General features: G+C 42.2%; 1 protein-coding gene across 12 annotated transcripts in view; it reads left to right on the top strand.

The window, feature by feature from the left end:
- The first annotated feature begins 7,358 nt into the window (after positions 1–7,358).
- KAT6B (lysine acetyltransferase 6B) overlaps positions 7,359–18,889 on the top strand; it is a 490,670-nt gene continuing 479,139 nt past the window's right edge. For 9 of the 12 annotated variants that reach the window (XM_033941383.1, XM_033941382.1, XM_033941380.1 and 6 more), the window contains exon 1: positions 7,503–7,644. The gene's annotated coding sequence lies outside the window, so the exon portion shown is untranslated. The other 3 variants (XM_033941371.1, XM_033941375.1, XM_033941372.1) reach the window with 2 other exon arrangements.

Below are 18,889 nucleotides of genomic sequence, written 5' to 3'. Positions count from 1 at the left end.
CTGCTATCATGCTATGATGTAGTGGTAAAGGGAGAACATAAGAATTTGCCGCTGCTGGATCAGATCAGTGCTCCATTGTGCCCAGCAGTCTGCTCCCGCGGTGGCCCCCAGATCAAAGACCAGTGCTCTGAGACCAGCCCTACCTGCTTACGTTTTGGTTCAACAGGAACCCATTCAACTTTGTCTTAAATCCCTGGAGGCCTATAACAGCCTCCGGAAGAGCATTCCAGTTTTCCATCACTCTGGGTGATGGAATCTATCCCCTTTCAACTTTATAGAGTGCCCTCTCGTTCTTCCTACCTTGGAGAGGGTGAACAACCTGTCTTTATCTACTAAGTCTATTCCCTTCATTATCTTGAATGTTTCGATCATGTCTCCTCTCAGTCTCCTCTTTTCAAGGGAGAAGAGGCCCAGTTTCTCTAATCTCTCACTGTACGGCAACTCCTCCAGCCTCTTTACCATTTTAGTCGCTCTTCTCTGGACCCTTTCGAGTAGTACCGTGTCCTTCTTCATGTACGGCAACCAGTGCTGGATGCAGTACTCCAGGTGAGGGCGCACCATGGCCCGGTACAGCAACATGACAACCCTCTCCTATCAAAAAACACTGTGGCCATCTTGAATAGGAGAAGCCTTACATCGGGATGGTGAGGAAAACAGTTCAAGGGGTAATTATTATCCACAAAAGTTGATACGGATGATTTTTAGTCCTTTTATTTTGCACATTAAGTATTTTATATTTTATATTGAGTCTTGTAAGAGTTTCACTTATGTTTACAGGGGACTTATTCTTGAAACAGCCTCACGGCGAAACATGTCGGAGTGACAAGTCCCTTCCCGATATAAGCAACATGAAGTCTTGAGATAAGTTTTAAAAATTATCATTAAATAAAATACTATTTAAATTAAATTTAAGTGGAAGAGTAGGAACACTGTACACTGGTTATTGAGCACAGTAAAAAAAATTTCACAAAAAAATACATAGATGCAGGTCTTATGACAAGGCCAGTGCCAATAAAGTTGATACTAGCCGTTGAAAAAAAAAATCAGGCTACTGACTGGCACTTCTGAAGACCGTGCAGAGAAAAGAAAAAATTATATATGATACCTTACTAAACTGGATTCTATTTTTCAACCAGCTTCACATTTCATCAAAATGGTGCTGGGGCAGACAGATGCCCAGAAATAACTTCCTATTCAACCAAGCCCTACCTCCAACATCCTCCTGGTCAATCATCATCCAGATATTCATCCAATCACCATCACAGCCTCAATTTCCTTTATAAAAAAAGCTATTCATTCAATATATCCATTAAGCCCACAAGGGTGAACTGAGTTAATGTCAAATATCCAGTGCTGTTCATGCTGTCTCAAAATGCAGCGGCAGTCATCCCACCATGTCAGTTTTTTCACTTGTTTCAACACAATACATTTCAATGAGTCAAACTCATGATGGTATTCTAGAGAATGGGATACCAAAGGTTCTACCAGGTGGTGAGAAGACGGGAAGACTGACCCAAATACAACAGACATGGACACCAAATTTTCCATAGACATACAAATTGTGCAATTTCTTTATATATATTCCTTATTTGTACCAGGGTGTATATACAAATGTGTTTCCACCATGATAGGGCACATTACACAGTGCCCACATTCATAATCTTGAGCATTATCAATAGGTAAGTCAGAAATTAACATCTTTGGGCTCAGAAGATCAAAGATTTTGATTTCGCTCATGGACAAAAATCATTTTCATCTCTCTCAAATAAGGATGAATCTTATGTAAACACACGTGAGGACACATAGGACGTTGATCTGTGCAGATAACCTAGAAAATCTGGAAACAAACAGTATTTCTTCTGTCTGTTCTTGTTGCTTATATTGCAACAACCCCTCCCTGGAATTATAAAAAGCCCTTTTTCATGCATTGGTAACAGTAGATATCAGGTATCCCCAGTTTAATAATTTATCACAAAGTTCCTTTGATTTCTCTTTAAATTGTTGATCTGTACCACATATCCTGCAGTAATGGAGAAATTGAGCAAATGGTATATTCACTTTTAAACAGTAAGGGTGCATGCTTAAGAAGGAAAATAATGTATTTCTATCTGTTGGCTTGGAGAACACTGAAGTCTCAAAATGTTCCTTGCCTTTCACTATAGACACACCCAAAAATGAAATTTTCCTCACATCACATTGAGCTTCAAAAATGAATATTAGGATGGATCAACCCTCATAGAGTGTAATTATTGGATGATAGACTGATGTGAGAACACCTATTCTTATTGATAGTGGTCTATACAAACTCCCTGTAATACAGCAGGCAATTGTCAGAGAGAGATTTAATACCAGTAGTTCTTTAGCCATTCAGCAATTTTGTCCAAATAATTTTGTCATACGCTCAAATCTAGTGAATACAATTAGTGACAGGCCTGAACCCTGTGGAACACCACAGCCTAAGAACCTTTCCCTAGAAAAATAAACTCTATGAACTACTTTAAATGTTACTCCTGGTGGAATTCTGTGCAAAAAAAATTCAAAATTCTGCGCACAAAATTAGCAAATTCAGCAAGTTTAATTTATCAAAATTTAAACAATATTTTTGCTAATTATCCATATTCCATTTAAAACATTTAAAATAAAATGTTTTTCTTCTACCTTTGTTCTCTGGATGTTTTATTTTTCCATCATGTTGGTTTCAGGTTCTCTTTTCTGCTTTCCTGTCATCTGCTAATTCTCCTTCAACCAGCTGCTATCCATTTGTCTTTTCTCCTTTTCCTTTTCTATTCCCTCACTACACCTGTCTCCGGCATATTGATCATTCTTTTTAACCCTTTTCTGCCTCTTTCTTCTCCTTCTCTTCACTTTTCAGCTACCTATCAAATTTTCTTCTCTCTCATTCCCCATCTCATTCCTTCCTTAGCCCTCTATTCCCTTTCATCTTCAACACCCCCCCCCATTACAATATTTCTGTTCTCTGTAATATCTATCCTCTCATCTGTTTCCTACCACCCTCTCTTCCCCCTCAGGGTTCTACCATTCTCAGTGTCTTCCTTCGTCTACCCTTATAGCCCAGTATTTATGCCCTCTTCCTTCCCTCTCCCCCTCGTAGCCTGACACATCTCTCTTCTCTCCTGCACTCTCCTCCATGGTCCAGCATTTCTCCCACTCTCTTCCCTTACTCCCATTGCCAGCAATCTCTCCATCACTTCATTCTGCTCTTAGATCCAACATCTCCCTCCTTCTCCCCTTCCATCTACTGTGTATCTCTTCCCTCATTCTCATTGACCCCCGGGTCCAACACCTCTCTCTCTCCCTCCCTTGCATCCCTCCCCCATGCAGCATTCTCTCCCTTCCAATGCCAAATCCAACATTTCTGTTTCTTTCTCACTATTCATCATCTCTTTCCTCCTGCCTTGTGCCCTGGGTCAAACCTCTCTATCACCCTTCATGCACCATCACTCCCTTCCTCCCCTCCATTATCGTGTGCAATATTTCACCTGGTCCCCTCACCATGTATGTCTCCCTCCCCTCGTCCTGTGCCAGAAATGTTCCTTCCTCTCACCCTTCACTCTCCTGTTCCTGCATCTTTCCTTCCTCTCACCCCTCCCCTCACCCTGTGCCAATATCTTTCCTTCCTCTCACCCCTCCCCTCCCCCTGTGCCAGCATCTTTTCTTCCTCTCACCCCTCCCCTCCCCTCACCCTTTGCCAATAACTTTCCTTCCTCTCATTCCTCTCCCGTGTCAGCATCTTTCCTTCCTCCCCTGTACTCTCTTCTCCCTAGTAAAGCTTGTTTCATTGTGTCACGGTATTGGCAGCGATTCTCACATGCTATCTGCCACGGAGAGACTTCCGGGTTAGCAGCAAGCAGCATGTGGGAATCGCTGCCGATAATGTGATCCAAAGAAGCTGACACCATCTCAGATTCTGCGTGGGAAAATGGAAATTATGTTTGATTGTGCTATTCTGTGGAAATTCTGCAATGCAGTTATGCCGAATTCTGTATGGTCCCTTAGAAAAGATTTAAGCCAATCCAGCACAACTCCTTTTATACATGCTAGATCATGCTATTGTTCCTTATGGTCTTAGTCAAATCACTTAACTCTACACTGCCTCTGGTACAAAATTAGATTGCATCCCTTTGAGGACAAATAAATACCTATTACATCTACTTCTACTACTAATCATTACTATAGCGCTATTAGACATACGTAACGCTTTATACCAAACCATAAAAGAACATACAGTCTAGTCAAGACAGACAAACTGGATAAGAAGGTGCATCAATACACTGTGCTCAGGTAGGGGAATTACAGAGGGAATGATAAGATGGATACTGGTGCTTAGAAGGTGGGTTATAGTTTGGATCTGAAAGCAACTTCAAAGAAATGGGTTTTGAGTCTGTATTTGAAGACTGAAGCCTGAAGTATCGAGTCAGCCAATTTGTTCCAGGCATACAGTGCAGCAAGGTAGAAGGGATAGAGTCTGGATTTGGCTGTAGAGGAGAAGGGTACAGATAAGAGAAGCTTATCTGATGAGCAGAGTGCCGGGGGATTGGGGGGAGGGGGTGAAGTGTGGGAAGAGATGAGAGAGGAGAGGAGGAGTGAATACACTTGTAGGTCAATAAGATAAATTTGAACTGCATGCAGGGAAGGGGTAAAACACGTACCTCGCGGATCTAAACCCGCATGTCCTTAAAAATCTGAGGTCCGTGCCGTTTGTAGTTAGTTTCTGGCTCTGACAGACCTCGATGATAATTTAGTGCTGACGGATCCGTCTCAGCATAGGGAGGGAAAAGTATTAGGATCCGTCAGCGCTACAATGTCATCGAGTTCTGTCAGAGCCGATTTACTGGAGTTGCAGAAAACCAGTTTAAAGGATTCATTTTAGAGCCGCTCCAGCACTAGTCTCTGGCTCCAACAGACTTCGGTGACATTTTAGCGCTGACGGATCCTAATACTTTTCCCTCCCTTTGCTGAGACGGATCCGTCAGCACTAAATTGTCACCAAGGTCTGTCAGAGCCAGAAACTAACTACAAACGGCATGGACCTCAGATTTTTAAGGACGTGCAGGTTTAGATCCGCGAGGTCCGCCAGGTCCATGAGGTCCACGTTTTACCCCTTCCCCTGTATGCAGAAATGGATAGGGAGCCAATTAAGTGACTTGAGAAGAGGGGTAATGTACGCATAGCAACATTGATGGAATATGAGGCATGCAGCAGAGTTCTGAACATATTGAAGGGGAGAGAGATGGTTTAGTGGAAGGACAGTGAGAAGCAGATTGCAGTAGTCTAGGTAACACATGATAAGGGTATGGATGAGGGTCTTAGCAATGTACTCAGGGTCTGATTGTAGTGATATTGTCAGGAAAGAAATGACAGGTTTTGGCAGTCTGTTGGATATATGAAGAGAAAGAGAGAGATGAGTCAAAGATTACCCTACTGTTGTGAGCTGACGAGACAGGGAGGATGAGGGTGTTGTTCACAGAAATAGAGAATGGGGGAAGAGGAGAGATAGGATTAGGTGGAAATATAAGGAGCTCAGTCTTGCTCATATTTAATTTTAGATGGCGGCAAGCCATCCAGGTAGCAATGTCAAACAAGCAGGTTGAAGCCCGGAACTGCAAGCCTGTTGAGATTTCAGGTGTAGAGGGATAGATCTGCAAGTCATCAGCATAGAGTTGATACTGGAACCATGGGAGGAGATTGAAGCACCAAGGGAAGAAGTGTAGATGGAAAAAAAGAACTGGTCCTAGGACAGAGACCTGAGGTACACTGGCTGACAGCAGGATGGTGGTGGAGGAGGATCCACCATAGCATACATTAAAAGTGTGATGAGAAAGATAAGAAGAAATCTATGTGATAACAGCTCTGAAATCCAAGTGAGGACAGTGTATCAATGAGTAGGTGGTGATTTACTGTGTCAAAAGCTATAGATAGATCAAGAAGGATGAGGATAGAGTAGTGGCATTTGGATTTGGCCAGGAGTATTTTGTAAGGGCAGTTTCTTTAGAATGAAGAGGGTGAAAGCCCAATTGAAGTGGGTCAAGGATAACTTGAGATGAAAGTAAGTCAAGACAACTGTAGAGAAACAGGACAATAGTTGGCAGGGTAGGTAGGGTCTAGCAAAGATTTTTTTGAGGAGTGGTGTAACTACTGCATGTTTGAAGACGTTGCAGTGGAGAGTGATAGGTTGAGGATATAGCATATAGAGGGGATGACAATAGTAGATATAGTGGAAAGTAAATTGGTGGAGATGGGATTAGAGGAACAGGTGGTGAGTTTGGAGGAGGAAAGAAAATGTGCAGTGTCCTCAGTAATTTCAGGAAAGGAAGATTGTGTGTGTGTGTGTGTGTGGTGGTGGTGGTGGTGGGGGGGGGGGCTCGTAGAGCAGGCTGGTTCAGTTGAGAACTTAAGGTTAATTTTATGAACTTTGTCATAGAAGTACTCAGCCATACTCGGGGGTGGGGGAGAGTAACATCTGGATTTAACTCATGTTGAGCTACTACTGAAAAGATGTGAGGTAAATGTAGATAAATATAGAAATAAGTGGTAGTAGCAGTATGGATTGGAAAAGCTAGATAAAGCCCAAAACGTCCTAGAAAGTCCAGGAGAGTGTGGTATAGTGGTTAGAGCTACAGCCCCAGCAGCCCGAGGTTGTGGGTTCAAACCCCACGCTGCTTCTTGTGACCCTGGGTAACTCACTTAATCTTCCACTGCCCCAGATAGATTGTGAGCCCACCAGGATAGATAGGAAAAATGCTTTTATGCAAACTACTTTGAGTGTGACTGTAAAACTACAAAAAAAAGCGGTATACAAGTCCCAATTCCAAATTCTATCTGTATGGTGTTCGGGGCTGTTAACTGCCCTGTGCAGGCTACACTAGTGCTGTGGGTTAGTAAGTAACTGGCTCGTCATTGTCTGTAAAAGAAACGGTGCATCGAGTACTCTCCATACAGTCTATTTAGGGTCTTCCACATTTACTTAACGGTATGTTTCCAGTGACTTTTATACCACACTGCCCCTACCAACATGATGACCCATTCATTATAAAATATCACAGCCAGTGAAGTGTGTTTATTGAAGAAACCGAGATAACTGCCCATTTGGAATAGAACTACTGTATATAACTATGTCAGCCACTTTTCTATTACCTTGTAACAATTAATCTTGCATACTGGAGAAAGAGTGAGCCGAACCACAACTCCCAGAACAGGCACAACCGCAATCAGCCCCCCTCCCGATCGCCGTGACTGACAGCTGTCGCCTCCAATCACGCCCCCAACCTAGAGAGTTTACTCAACGATTGGACTACAAATATATGGCGGGGCGGATCCGCTCCCAGCCTAATTGACAGCCCCTTTTTCCAATCAGAGCTGTGACACTTCGGCGCACTATTGGTGACAGACTGGGACCGTGTCCAGTCGAGATCTGCGGCTCCGGAGCGTAAACGAATAAGCAGCGGAGAGGGGCGGGGGTGCATTTTGTAGGTAAGGTTTAATGAGACTCCATTGGGCTGTAATCAGTGTCATGTCGGATTCATGTAAACTACAACATTGTAACAAAATGGCGTCTGTTTAGGTAATAGCAGCAGGCAGCAGCACTTTCCCCCCACAGCTACTTCTCAGATCTCGGCAGCTAAGGTTTGTAATGTTTTTTGGTTAAATGTGTCTCAAGACTGAGAGGGTCCGGTTTTTTTTTATAAATAAAAAATAGATATAGGCGTAAAATCAATAATCATTACACTTGTTATAAGTAATGTGGAAAGATGGGTGGAATTAATATATGTACGTGTGGTGTAAATCTAAGAAACGAAATATCGGGGCCGTCAGGAAGACAAACCGCGTCGTCTGCCGGGTGGTCTCGCTCTCTTTTCTTTTTTTTCCACCGCCGGTTTTTACCTTTTGGCGACGGCATCCGTTTATTGTCTTTCTCTCCTCGCAGGTGTAAATGCTTTTATATAGTTGTCAAAAAGTCACGCCAAAGATAATGGACGAAGAATTAAATCACTGCCTCCATGCCCTGAATTCATTATGATTGGAAGGGGGTGGGAGGCGGGGGCGCGGACTCCTGCTTTTCACGCTGTTCTGTTGTTGTTTTTGTGTGTTGGGGAATGTATTATTTTATTTTGTTTTTTTCTTATTTGGGCTTTGCCTTCTTTTACGGCCGGGGGGGGGGAGGGTTTGACGGGAAAAGGCAGTCGTACTTCTTGAAAGGTAGACGGGGGTGAAGAAGGGCGGAAGACGCCTTGTGCCGAGAGAGGGACAGCAGGGCTAGGGACTGGGAGTTTCGAGGTTGCGATGGCTGGTGAGTGAACGTGTCTCCTGCAATCCTCGCTTGACCCTGCTGCTGCAGCACTGAGCCGGGCTTCATGTGCGATCGGCTACTTTCGGAGCAGGTAGCAAGCGTTAGGAGGAAAATTGTACTTTCCAGGTCACCAGCAGGTTGCAGAAGACGCTGTCTTTTTCTCTGTCATAATGTTCCCTTTTTTTTTTCTTCGCTTCTGAGGATGACTAGCCCCAGAAGTCGTTATTTAATGCAGAATGATTGGATGCAGTTTAGGAGTGTTATTACAGCTCTTTCAGTAATTTTATGAAATGCGATTTCATTTTTTTTTAAAAAATTGTGGGTAGTACAGAGTGTCTTTGTGTTTGGGACGACTTGCTTAGCCACTGGAAAGAGAGACATCAGGTTTTGAGAAGTAAAATATGTCATGGCTTTGCTTTGTTGATGATCGGACTATATACTTCACATAAATCTTTGCTTCTGGTATTCGTAAGTTTTCTTAGTCTGTAGTTTGCTAATACATTGGCCAGATGGTGGTCTCTGATGGCTGTTACCATACTTTGCATAACCCAGGATACTGTACTTCACACATTTGGATGTCTGCATGAACTTCTCCATGGTAACGAGTACAAAGGCTTATTAGTGTCTTGTGTTAATTTTTGTGGCATCTGAATGGGAAACATTTTAAGATAGATTTAGAGTTGCTAAGACCTTAGGAAACGATAATAGTTGATGATATTAAGACTTGGCTGTAGTAAAAAGCACTTCCTTTTTGTGACTGGGCAGCCATTGGTTCATCTGGCTCTGAATACTTTGAACTAGGCCTCTCTAATTGGAGGGTAGTATTGAAGCTAATATAGGTACTTTCCAAGTTTTAAGGTACTTATAATAGAAAAATAAATGTGATATATTATGGTAAAAAAACATAATTAACAATCATGCTTAAATATAGATGTGGAAACATACACTACTTCAAACCTAGGGGTTCTCTGTATTTATCCTTTATCCCATGCTTTCTTGATTTATGTTCTTGTCTGTATTACTTCTGCAAGTATGCAGTTTATAATAAATTTTTATTGTGCAAAGTTTTAAACATGACTATTTCTGACATAGAATATTAAGTATGTATGAAATTGTGATCCGATTGTATCGTGTTCTTAAAATAATATTGGTATTTTTTTTTTGTTGCACATTTAATGTACCTCCTAAGAACTGTACAAGCAGAGCTAAGCAGTTTACAGACTAATTAGGTAGGAAAAGAATCCCATTATTGAGAACAAAAAAAGATAAGGCATGATACTCTTATCATAGATCCAAGAGGTAAAGACACACAAAGGCAAGTGAGAGGTTGGTAGTGGGGAGGAGATATTGGGGAGAGGGAAATGTGAAATTCTGCAGGACTGTACCAACTGTGCTGGGACTCACTTGCAGGAGTCTCAGGGTCAGAAGTCTTGGGAGAAGAACAAGGTCTTTGACACCTTGAATTCTTTGAGAGAGGTTAGACAGTGGATCTGTAGTGGTAGATTATTCTGTATAAATGGGGCAGTGGAATAAAAGGCTCACTGGTGGCATCAAGGTGTGCCTGCTTGGGGCCAGGGTAGATTAACCGGTGATCATTGAGAGACCATAATAAGTGGACAGGGGAATATGGAATGGGCAAGACTGATAAATAGATCGGAGCCTTGAGACGAGCGTTGAAGGTCAAGAGTAAAATCTTACAGTTAGTTTTGTATTTAACTGGTAACCAGTGGTGAGACTTCAACAAACAGCTAGATTCACTAAGCAAACCAATCGTGTACCGATCAGTTTGAGCCCTTTGCGACCCAATTTCCCTCTGACTCGATTCACTAACCTCTCCTCCAATCCAATCACGATCCATGCATGCAAATGAGGGGATTCGGCATGCAAAGCAGGAAGGACGCGTTTCACTAAACTTACCGACTGGCTGGCCAATCAAAAAAGCTAGCGACTGGTGAGGATCAGTCACTTGTGCTAAAACCCTGCTCACTGCCCTGATCCTCCTGCTCTGGCTGCCATGCTCTTGGCTCTCTGCCCCGATTCTCTTGCTCTGGCCGCCCTGCTCAGCCCCGACTCTCCAGCCCTGCTCAGCCCCGACTCGCCTGCCCTTCCCTGCTGTGCAAGCCCATGGTTTTAACCTGCGGGTTTAAAACGGGTTAAAACCACGGGCTTGCAAAGTTTAAAAAATAATTTAAAAAAGAAAAAAAACGGGCCATGAAGGACCACCAGTGCATGCGCAGACCATCTATAGTCTAGGAAGATGGTCTGCGCATGTTCAAGGATCGCTCTTCAGCGATCCGTTTGGTTGGTGGGGGGCATGCCAATGATCGCCCCCATTTGCATGCAGGCTTTTAGTGAATTCGTCGGCCTGCATGCAATCGGGTATGGATTGGACACAGAAAGGAGGTTAGTGAATCTAGCCCAAAGTCTTAGATATGTCAGTTTTTCTTTCAGGTCAGTATGTGTGTTCCTAAACAACTAAAGTAATGTTCTGGAATATTGCTCTCATTTTGTCATTTTATTTATATTCTCTATACCAATGTTTCTCAATTTGATCCTGGTGTACCCCCTTGCCAGTCAGGTTTTCAGGATATCCACAATCAATATGCATGAAAGAAATTGGAGGCAGTGTATGCAAATCAAGTTTATGCTAATTCATTGTGGATATCTTGAAAACCTGACTGGCAAGGGGGTATTCCAGGACTGAGTTGAGAAACATTGCTCTATCCTACCTTGAGTGTGCTGTGTAGCTAGATCCTGAGGCACAATTAGCCTGTCAAAAAAACCTTTCTGATCTTTTGTTTGTGTTTCAAGCACAGTGGTTCTTAAATCAAGTTAGTCTTGCATATCCAGAAAAATGATGGGCATAAAGACCATTTTACCAAGCCTGCTCAAGAACTTGCTAGTTCAGTGGTTCTTAAACTTGTCCTGGGGTCCTACCAGTCGGATTTTCAAGATATCCCTAATGCAGGGATCTTGGGCTGCAATCCAGTTGGGTTTTCAGGATTTCCCCAATCAATATGCATTGAAAGCAGTGCATGCACATAGATCTCATGCATATTCATTGGGGTAATCCTGAAAACCCGACTGGATTGCGGCCCTCAAGGAGGGACTTTGAGACCCCTGCCCTAATGAATATGCATGGATCAGATTTGCATAAAAGGTGACAGGCATGCAAATCTGCTCCATGTATATTTCATTAGGGATATAAGAACATTAGAATTGCTGCTGCTGGGTCAGACCAATGGTCCATCCTGCCCAGCAGTCTGCTCATGCGGCAGCTCCAAGGTCAAGATCAGTGCTCCAAATGAGTCCAGTCTCACCAATTTAGCATGAACTTGTCCAACTTTGTCTTAAAACCCTGAAGGTTTTTTTTCCCTATAACAGACTCCGGAAGAGCGTTCCAGTTTTCTACTACTCTCTGGGTGAAGAAGAATTTCCTTACTTTTGTACGGAATCTATCCCCTTTCAACTTTAGAGAGTGTCCTCTCGTTCTCCCTACCTTGGAGAGGGTGAACAGTCTGTCTTTCTCTACTAAGTCTATTCCCTTCAGTATTTTGAATGTTTCGATCATGTCCCCTCGCAGTCTCCTCTTTTCAAGGGAGAAGAGGCCGACTGGCTGGGGGCTTTAGGACAGGTTTAAGAACCACTGAACTAGCAAGTTCTCTTGGTAAAATGGTCTTTATGCCCATCATTTTTCTGGATATGCAAGACCGACTTAATTGTTCATGTTTACTTAGTAAAATTCTCACGCAATAGTGTTTCGTTGATAAACCTAGAAGTCCTCGATAAGGAGGGCATTGTTTGGATTTGTTTTGGTGGATCTTAGATTCTGAGCCCACTAGGAACAGAAAGTACCTGCATATACAGGTCCTTTTCCAAATGTGTGCTGCTTGGTAGCACATCTTTTGTAAAAGCCCACCTTAGTATGTGCCGCACCGCATATATCTAGTAGTACTATAGAAATGATTGATGCTGGTGGTAGTAGTAGTACATGTTCTTCTGTATAGTACTGCTTTCCTACATCAAAGAAATATGTGAGGTCTACTCTAATCTAATCACTATGGTGGTAGAACCAGGTCTCCCTGAAGGGGGGGGGGGATGGTTAGATAGGGAATGGGAATGTAACTCTAGCATTGATAAGTTGTATTATTTGCATTAGTTACTAACTTTATGAAGTGTATCAATACTAATTATGATTTGATTTGAACTTATTGTAATGTATTAAAATTATTAAATAAAGAATTTAAAAAAAAAAGAAATATGTGAGATGTTTTGGGGTAGATTAAAGAGAGGTAATCAAAAGTTAGATGCCCAACATTTGGGTGCTAAGTGTCATTTCTTTAAAATCAGTTTTGTGAGGATTTTCTGTTATACAATACTAGCATAAGGCTATATTAATGTGCCATACTTCAGGAGGAAGGATTGGGGCGGCTCACTAGTTGAGCTGCTGCCTCTGCACCCAGAGGTTGTGAGATCAAATCCTGGTGCTGTTCCTTATGACCCTGGGCAAGTCGCTTAATCCTCCAGGGCCCACCACTTTGAAATGCCAAAGCGACAGAAAGGCAGTATACGAGTTCCCATTCCCTGTATCTATAAGCCCTATGCAATGTCACTCTCTGGTTCATGTCTCTCTCTTGTAGTTAGTTGTGCTGTGGATTTTGGGTGTACATTTTTATAGCATCTCGACTAAGGTCAGTTTCACATGTAACTGCTAACTGGTGCCAATTACTGCTAGTTAACATAAATTAATAGTGCAACTTGTGTGCTATATATAAAATTAGGCATACAGACATAGAATTTAGTGGTTTGTTTTGTGGGTTGAAATATGATAAAGATGTAGCTTTTATGAAATGTAATCCATTATTTATATAGAAAATGGTTTGCATCTTGATACACTCAGTGTTAGGATGTCATATTAGCTAGCATATTCTACAATATGGAATATTTTTTAAAAGAGTGGTATGTTAATTTAAAAAAAATCCAGTTGAGGTCTGGGTTAGGGAGGTTCTCCCTTCTACACTAGCTGAAAGAGGAAAAAGGAATAAAATAAAAAAAGAGGCTCCAGGATAACCTAGCAGAAAATCACTGCTAGGTGAAATGATTGGTCTGAGAATAATTTCATGTTTTTAAATATTACAGTAAGGATGCATATCTATGGACTTTTAAACCACTGTGGAGCAATAGGAGGTAAAAAGCACTTCTCAGTAAGCATAGATATGTTTGTACCGAGATAACATCATTTCCTGAGGGAGTGAAAACATACTGTTTTGCTCTGTAATAGACAGGCCACCCAGAGTGTACACTAATTATAGCATGTATACTCTCCTGCAGTGGGTTAATGCTTGCATTACCTGCAGATAGCTTAAAGTGAAAAATAGTAAAGGTGAACAATGCCGCACATTTTACATAGTAATCTATGAAAAATCCTTGTTAATACTGTATATGGACCTCACAAAAAGCCATAGTGGCTTCTTTATGAAACCTGATCATATGAATTTGTAAGGTTGATGTTGTTTAATGGTATACTTTTACTAGCCAGTTTATAATTTTAAATTTTTATTAAGACTTGTCATGTTTTAAACTTTTTAGTATTTCATTATTGTAGTAAAAATGTTTATGAATGAAAAGAATGATAGAAATGTAAGGGTAGATTCTTTCCATCACTGCTTCTCTCCCTGCCTTTTTATGGATAAACAATTTTTATTAATGACAACCGAGAAATACAGAACAGTAAAATCCAAACTCTTGATTCCAAATACACAGAAATGGGGGTTACCGTATATACTCTAATATAAGTCGATTTAAATACAAGTCGAGACCCCCTTTTTCCCCCCAAAAAAGGAGGAAAAATGGTTGACAAATATAAGTTGGGCGGTTTAATATTCAATTGTCTTGCCCCGTCAGGCTTTGCACCCAGCACCCTTCCATCCTTCCCTCCCCTGTCAGGCTCTGCACCCAGCATCCTATCCTCCCCAGCACCCTTCCATCCTCCCCTCCCCTGTCAAGCTCTGCACTCTCCCTCCCAGACTCTGCCCTCTGTCCCCCCTCCTTGCCCTATCTTCCTACCTCTGCCGATCATTGGTGGAGGTGCAGCGGGCAGGAGCAAGCTTTCTGAATTCATGCCCTGCTGCTAACCGGCTGCACAGGTCCACTTAGTCCAAATCAAGCATGAGCAGCAGCGCGATTTGGTGCTGCTTCTCAGCGCTGAGCGGCTTCCTTACTGGCTCCCACAAATTCTCGTGAGAATTCGTGGGAGCCAGTAAGGAAGCTGCTCAGCACCGAGAAGCAATGCCAAATCACACTGCTGCTCGTGCCTGATTTGGACTAAATGGATCCACGCAGCCGGTTATCAGCGGGGCAGGAGTTCAGAAAGCTTGCTCCTGCCCGCTGCACCTCCACCAACGATCGGCAGAGGTAGGAAGATAGGGCAGGGAGGAGGAGAGAGGCAGAGTGTGGCTGCGACGGCCATAAAAAATTCTGGGAGGGGGCATTGACCCAAATATAAACTGGGACCCCCATTTTTGGGCCAATTTTTTGGCCCAAAAATCCCGGTTTATATTTGAGTATATACGGTACATACAGAAAAACGGAGAGGATTTAGTCATCAACCAAATTTTTAAAATAAAGAACTCCAAAAGAGATAAAAATCCCCCTTATCCCCCAATCTTCCCTAACATAGCAAATACCAAACAGAAACAGCCTCTGCATAGATCCCTCCTAAAAAGCCATCCAAGGACCTGTACTCTTATAGTCTTCGGAATAGGCATGTAAGCCCAGGACTGCAATGGAACCAATATCACCAGGTGTCTAACACAGTTAATCTCAGTTAAAAAAAAAAAGGTAAATATCCCACTCCCACTCCCCCAACTCCACTCCCCTCCCTTACTATCCTAGCTGAGGTCCAGGCTATAAAACAGAATAATAATAGAAAAAAAGATGTTATGAATGAAAGAAGAAACCAGATGGGAAATCAAAGTAAGAAATCACAGCAGAGTGGCCATACTAAAAAGTATAGCAATGCCGACTGCTAGAGGCCCATTTAATTATTGTGGTATGTCTCCCAAGGTGTTTAAAATTTGACTACAAGCTCCCTACCTTTTTTTTTTTGTTCAGACAAACTGCCTGTATAATATTGTGTCTTCAGGTTACTGCTCATCATCTTTCTCCCTTGCTCCTCCCCCCCAAAAAAAAATTCCTTACTTTTGAGCTGCTTGTCTAATTTTATTAAATTTTGTTTTTTTATATGCTGCCTTTCTAAACCCAAGCAGCTCAAGCAATTAGATTCAAATTTTTATGCTATCTAGTGAGCCATGAATTGTGCTTCTTCATGTGTCCTTAGTGCCCCATCGCTAATCCTTTATTTTCTTTGGGAAAATGAAATTTAAACTGAACTGAAATGGCTAAGTAGAGATTAGAGAATATTGGTTAGCAGCCTTGGTAACCAGCCGATGTCATTTCTTGCCTAGGAAACACCTCTAATGATCTGCGTATGGCACAGAAAATCCCATAATAAATAAGCTAATTGTATAAATTCCTTCATAAAAGAAGAACTAAACTAAACGTTAAGTTTATATACCGCATCCTCTCCATAGTTATAGAGCTCGGCATGGTTTACAAGAGCTTAAAATAGAAAGGAATAACACATTGGGTTTGGAGGTTGAGTATAGGGGGGAGGAGAGCATTACATTTTTGTGAAAAGCCTAAGCATTGTGATATGAAATGTTCATGTTTTTCTCTTGTGGATCTTTCCCAGGAGCTATCTGTTCTGGAGTATATCTGCTGTTACATAAGCTTATTGTGATGTGAAATACTATAAAGTTAGTCTTGTGTTTTAAACTCTGGGATTTTTCAAAAATTCTTTAGAATTTAAGTAGAAAAATACACATGCACTTTTTTTATTTAATATTTAAATGTATGTACATTTTTAGAGTTGGTTTATAAATCCATAACAATGAAAGCTATTAGTTTCTTACCCTAATTTTAAAGTCTGTCTTGGTTTTAGATATTGGTAGAAGCTCTTGACAGTAACACTTCATAATAACATTCATTTCAGTTTTCTGAAACTTCCACTTTTGACAGAAATCAGATCACAGAGTGATTCAACTGTTGTCAGGTATATGAGGGGGAAATTCTAAAACCGACGCCTAAACTTAAGTGTTGGAAGGCACCCTACTGATGCCTAAGTTAATTGAAAAATGGCAATAAAAATGATAAAAAGGTTAAGTTTCTACTGACGCATAAATAAAAGGTACCGGAATTGCAACTTGGTAGGCACTTTAGGTTGCGGAATGCTAAAGTAGGCATGGCAAACACCAGAAGTGGCATTAGGCGGGCTAAAGCGGCTATCTAGTCACAATTCACGCCAAGATAAGAGGCTGAAATGTAGGCCTGGAAAACCCTTGCCTACATTTCAACTGCCTGTCTATGCTGCGTGATCATAAAGCCAGTCCGCAGCTGCCTTAAGCTGATCGTGGCAGAGGAATTTTATCCTTGATCAACTGAGCCAGCAGTACTCCCCAAATTTGTGGTTTTTGGGAGTCCTGCCAGCTCAGCTGATTGGGGGTAGGGAAATTCCCCTGCCGTGATCAGTTGCAGCGGACAGAGGACCACCTCAGTTGGCAGGAGGGATGCCCACTCCCTCCTGCTGAACATACCCCAACATCCCCCACCCAAAATTGGTAGGAGGGATGCCCACTCCTTCCTGTCTGAGAACACTTCCTCGACCCCCTTACCCCTCCCCCTGTACCTCTAAATGAAAATCTGTTAGATGAAATGCACATTCTTTCCTGCTGACAGGCCCGCCTCTTCAAAATGGGATGCACTGGGAGGGACCTAAGGCTCTGATTGGCCAAGGCACCTAAGGACCCTCCCATCTGATCCACCTGGGCAGTCGGAGTCTTAGGTCCCTCCCAGTGCATTCCAGGATGCACTGGGAAGGGGAAGGCCTGCCATTTTGAAAAGCGGGCCTGCCTGCAGGAGGGAGTGGGCATCCCTCCTACCGGATTTTAATTTAAGGTACAGGGTTGTGGGGTGTTTGGGGTTCGGGGTGTCCGGGTGGGGGTTGGAGGGTGTTCTCAGGCAGGAGGGAGTGGGCATCTCTCCTACCAATTTCAGATGAGGGAGGGGTGTTGGGGAGCATCTGGCAGGAGGGAGTGAGCATTCCTCCTGCTGATTTCAGATATGGAGGGCATTCCTCCTGCTGATTAGTGGGGGGGATCCTGTGTCTGCTGCAGCTGGCTCAGCTGATTGTAGCAGGGGAATTTCTCCCTGATCAGCTGAGCTGACAGGACTCCTCGAAGCCGCAGCTTCGGGGAGTCCTACCAGCTCAGCTGATCAGGGGGAAATTCCCCTGCTTCAGTCAGCTTAAGGCAGCTGTGGGCTGGCTTTAGGATCCCATGGCATAGATGGGCAGCTGAAATGTAGGTCAGGGTTTTTCCGGGCCTACATTTCAGCCACCTATCTTAGCTGAATCGGGTGCTTTATGTTTTACTTTGTTTATATTCTTTTTGTTCACATGACACTTAAAACAAATATATAAAACGTTTGATTTAACCAGATTGATATTTCTTAAGTAACATGGGATTTTGTACTGTTGAAGATTTTATTGGCAAACTGTTTGATAAGTGATACTTTAATTATTTGGAGTTGACAGCAGTTGCATATTGTCTTACTCTTTATTGGCATGGGCAGTACTGGGGGATTGTTTTTGACCTGGCTTCCAACTCATTCAAAACAGAAACTGGTATTTTGCATTCTGAACTTTCATTTGCAATTACTTAAAGGTTTTCTTCCCTTTTTTGTTAAACTTTATTTTTTTTTAAATATCCCTTCTGAACTCATCTAGTCCAATCAATCATAGTGACAGTTCTTGGCTAGGGGCCTTTCAGCATGTCTCCTTCTAGGATCACACAATCACAGATCCTTATTCTGGCCATTAGGTATTATGATAGTTGTGGAATGATTGGGATGCTTTTTTCTCCTGATGTTGGGAATGCTTTTTCCTTAGCATCCCCATCTGTGACTGTCCCAGGTACACAGTGCTGTTTGAGCCACCAGGCCACCCATGTAGACTTTTATTCCTAAAGAGCAGTCCTGTAAAGTAAGGATGTAGCATTCCTTGGAGGCACATGAAACTGATCTGGTTTTTAGGATAGTAATAATGAACATATATGAGAGATTTTGCATACATTGAATATACACAAGAAGGATTTATATACATTGTGGGGATTTTGAAACCTAATTGGATAGGTGTGTCTCCAAGAGCATGTTGGGGAAACATTGCTTTCATATTAATTTAATCAGTGTATAAGCATTCATATTAATTTAATCAGTGTATAAGCATTAATTATAGACTTTAATTTCTGTAGCTTATTTACAGTGAAGGGTTAGTAATGTGCACTCATGCTATTAATGCTCATTATTAATAAATGTTATCGATTAGTAAATAACACATGCTAATGTCATTAATGCAACTCACACTCTTAGGGTTCCTTTTACAAAGTCTTGGTAGTGATTATCCTGCTGAAAATGTACCAAAGCTCATTGGAATTGAATGGGCTTTGGTGCATTTGGCGTCTGGGG

Source organism: Geotrypetes seraphini, chromosome 4, assembly GCF_902459505.1.
Source record: "Geotrypetes seraphini chromosome 4, aGeoSer1.1, whole genome shotgun sequence".
Taxonomy (NCBI): Eukaryota; Metazoa; Chordata; class Amphibia; order Gymnophiona; family Dermophiidae; genus Geotrypetes; species Geotrypetes seraphini.
Note: the sequence above shows the minus strand (reverse complement) of the source record. Positions and strands in the feature narration are given on the sequence as shown.